This window comes from Lutra lutra, chromosome 1 (assembly GCF_902655055.1).
Source record: "Lutra lutra chromosome 1, mLutLut1.2, whole genome shotgun sequence".
In the NCBI taxonomy this organism is placed as follows: domain Eukaryota; kingdom Metazoa; phylum Chordata; class Mammalia; order Carnivora; family Mustelidae; genus Lutra; species Lutra lutra.
This window is the reverse complement of record NC_062278.1, coordinates 181303337-181307727: the sequence shown is the minus strand read 5'-3', so window position 1 is coordinate 181307727 and position 4391 is coordinate 181303337. Positions and strand designations below refer to the sequence as shown.

The following is a 4391-nucleotide window of genomic DNA, read 5'->3' as shown; positions in this document are numbered from 1 at the left end:
TTCAACTGATTGATATAAATTTGCTACTTAATGATACATAATGTTGTTAAGCAATACAAAGTAATCAGGCACAAAAAGTTAAGAATTGGCCAACATAAGAGAAAAAGCAGACAACTGAGATTTATCAAGAGAATAACCGGGATGCCTGGGTGGCTCAGTTGGTTAAGCAGCTGCCTTTGGCTCAGGTCATGATCCCAGCGTCCTGGGATCGAGTCCGACATCGGGCTCCTTGCTCGGCGGGGAGTCTGCTTCTCCCTCTGCCTCTGCCTACCACTCTGTCTGCCTGTGCTCATGCACTCTCTCTCTCTCTCTCTCTCTCTCTCTCGAATAAATAAATAAAATCTTTAAAAAAAAAAAAGAATAACCACATATTAAAAAGTACATAACTTTTAGATAAAAATACATAACTTTTAAATTAATTAATATAAACAAATTAAGTGACAAGATGGAAAAGTTTAGCAGCAAACAGGAAAATTTGAAATTTGGAAATTCTAGAACTTAAAATAATTGAAGTTAAGATTTCAGTAGTTGAGATCTTATTAAACTGAGTTGTTGAGTTTAAGCATCAGATTAGATGTAGCTGAAGAAAGAATAAGTGAGTTAGATGATAGGCCAAAGGAAAATGTCCAAACTGAAACAAGGAGCTCCAGAAATATGGAGACCCTGAGAACATAACAGACAATTAGAGTATAGTATAAACATTTAACAAATATGTAATTGGATTCTTAGAATTGGAGGAGAGTTACTTAGGCAAAAGCAATATTTGCAAAGACTGTGACTGAGAATTTTTAAAAACTAATTAGTGAATTTAAGGCCAACATTGAAAAAATTTTGTAAAACCCAGGCAGCATAGATACAAAGAAAAATATATACTGTGGTCTGTCATAAATTATTGAAAACAAAATTTAAATAGTAGATTTTTAAATAATTTTTTAAATTTTTTTAATTTTTTTTTTATAAACATATATTGTATTATTAGCCCCAGGGCTACAGGTCTGTGAATCGCCAGGTTTACACACTTCACAGCACTTACCATAGCACGTACCCTCCCCAATGTCCATATAAATAGTAAATCTTAAAAGCATCCAGAGGTCTACAGATTCATTTCAATCCCAGTCAAAATCCCAGAAGGATTTTTTTTAAGAAAATTTATGAACTGTTCTAAAATTAAAATGGAATTACAAGGGGATTTTTACAATAAACAAAATGGAAAAAATATGCATTCCTTCTCTTAATAACCATTATAAAGCTACATTAATTAAGACTATAGTATTGGTATAAGGAATAACAAATATATCAGTAGAACCAAATACAAGGTTTAGATTTAGATATAGATACAGATGTAAGTTATCTAGAGAGTCAACTTATTTTCAGCCAAGGGACTAAATTAAATCCATTCAGAAGAAATGAAGTCTTTTTAAACAAATAGTGCTGGATCAATTCTATGTCATGCCATACACTAAAATTAAGTTACTTCAAGATATAGCAATGGTCTAAATATAAAGTCTACCACCCTAAATCTTCTACAGGAAAACATAGGAAATTGTCTTTGTCACCTTGAGTAGGCAAAGATTTATTAAACAAAATTTAAAAAGCACCAGGCATTATAAAAATTGATAATTTGAACTTCATCAGTATTAAAAAGAAAACTTCAATCAAGAGAAATCATTAAGAGAATGAATAAGCAAGCCAGAGACTAAACCAAATACTTACAAAATGTGTAAGTCTGACAAAAGGCTTTTATCTAGAATATAGAAAGAACTCCACAAATTAGTCTTTTAAAGACAACCCAATAAAAAGGGCAAAACTTTTTTGAAAAGATACTTTGTAAAAGGAGATATGACTAACAATTTTGTTGTCTAAGATCTCAGCCTCACCACTGCTGTATTCCAAGATGTTGCTTTCTAACAAGCTGCCTCTGGACAAACTGGACATGAAGGTGAAGCAGGTCAACATGAGAGTGGACTTCAACAGTCCTGTGAGAACAACCAGATGGCAAACAACCAGATAATCAGGGCTGCCATCCCAAGCATCAAATCTGCTTGGACAATGGAGCCAAGTCAATTGTTCTTATGAGCCATCAGGGCTGCCCTGATGATGTCCCCATGCTGGAGAAAATCACTTTGGAGCCAGTTGCTATAGAACTCAAATATCTGCTGAGCAAGGATGTTCATTCTTGAAGGACTGTGTGGACCTGGAAGTAGAGAAAGCTTGTGCTGAACCAGGTGCTGAGTCTTCCATCCTGCTGGAGAGCCTTTGATTTCATGTGGAGGAAGAAGGAAAGGAAAGAGATACTCCTGAGAAGAGGGTTGAATTTGAGCCAGCCAAAAGAGAAGGCTTCCAAGCTTCACTTTCCAAGCTAGAGGATGTCTATGGCAATGATGCTTTGGGCACTTCTCACCAAGCCCACAGCTCTGGAGGTTTCATAATGAAGGAGTTGAACTACTTTGCTAAGGCCTTGGAGAGTTCAGAGCAACCCTTCCTGGTCATCCTGGGCAGAGCTAAAGTTGCAGACAAGATCCAGCTGATTGATAATGTGCTGGACAAGGTCAGTGAGATGATTATTTGTGGTGGAGTGGCTTTTACTTTCCTTAAGGTGCTCAAGAACATGGAGATTGGCACTTCTCTGCTTGATGAAGACAGAGCCCAGATTGTCAAAGAAGAATGGTGTGAAGATTACCTTACCTGTGGATTTTGTCACTACTGACAAGTTTGATGAGAATGCCAAGACTGGCTAAGCCACTGTGCCCTCTGGCATACCTACAGGCTCGATGGGCTTAGACTGTGGTTCTGAGAGGGGCAAGAAGTACCTGAAACACTTGCTTGGACAAAGAAGATTATGTGGAATGGAGCTGTGGATGAATTTGGTTGCAAATCTTTTGCCCAGGGAACCAAAGCCCTCATTGATGAGGCAATGAAAGCCATTTCCAGGGGCTGCATCACCATCATAGGTGGGGAGACATTGTTACTTGCTGTGCCAAATGGAACACAAAGGATATCAGCTATGTGGGCCCTGAGAATGACACCAGTTTAGAGCTCCTGGAAAGTAAAGTGCTTCTTGGGGGTGGATGCTCTCAGCAATGTTCAGTATTTTTCTGCCTTTTGGTTACTGTGCACAGCCCGGGCCCCTAAGTCAACTTAGCACTTATTTCATCTCCACATGGCATTAGCTAATATCTTCCCCCATGTTGGGATTCAGCAAGTGGCCAAGAGATGCAGTTCCAAGAGCCCTTCACAAGGTACACAGTATCTCAGCTCTTCTCTACTGCACCCTGGATTTGCCTACATCCTTCAAGGTCTCATTTGAAGTTTTTAGTAACTAAACCTTTGCGCATTCTAGAATGCATATATTTATATTTTGCCTGTTAAAAGAAAATGAGCTGTGTTAGTTTCTCTTTTTGAAGTACCTCATTCTGATTAGTTTTGTCATTGTTTCATTACTCAGCATGAAAATAAGAAGAAATCCCAATTATAGGGAGGGAGGGAGACAAAGATGGTGATCTATTAAATAAGTAATAAACTTTTTAAAGAAAGAATGACCCATAAGCACAAATATGTAAAAAAAAAGCTCTGTACTAATCATCAGAGAAATATTAATGAAAACCAAATGATATATCAACTGTCATACAATAAAATAAATCAAGAAAAGAATGGTTATATAAAATTTTACATCCACTAGAATGGAAAATGGTTAAGAGTGACAGTGATAATTGTTGGCAAGGTTGTGGAGCAACTGTAACTTTTTTATTTTCATTCTTTCTTTCTTTATCTTTTTTTTTTTTAAGATCCTGTTTATTTATTTGACAGAGACAGTGAGAGGGAACACAAGCAGGGGGAGTGGGAGAGGGAGAAGCATGTTCCCCACTGAGCAGGGAGCCCGACACAGGGCTCGATTCCAGGACCCTGGGATCATGATCTGAACTGAAAGGAGACACTTAACGGCTGAGCCACCCAGGAGCCTTAGCAATTGTAACTTTCATAAATGCTGGTGAGAATGTAAAATTGAACAAATACTTTGAATCACTGTCTTGCAGTTTCTTATAAAGTTGAACATACATTTTATCCCACCCTCCAGGAATTCCATTTTAAGTGTTTACACAAGATCAGTAAAAAACATATGTCCACAAAAAGATTTATAAAAATGTTTTTCACAGCGTCATCAAAATATTCCCTGATTTGAGACAACTTGGATGCTCATCAACAGGAGAATAGCATAAACAACTTGTGGTATACTCCTACAGGGGAATACTTCTTGACAATAAAAAGGAAATGAACAGTACTGATACATGCCATGTCATGATGAATCTTATAAATCCAGTGTTAAACACACAATTTTGGGGACACCTGGGTGGCTCAGTCAGTCAAGGACCTGAATCTTGATTTCAGCTCAG

The 4391-nt window shown here is 37.4% G+C and overlaps 1 pseudogene; it reads left to right on the top strand.

The window, feature by feature from the left end:
• Positions 1–1894: 1894 nt before the first annotated feature.
• On the top strand, positions 1895–3142 carry LOC125104951 (phosphoglycerate kinase 1-like; annotated as a pseudogene).
• Positions 3143–4391: the final 1249 nt, after the last annotated feature.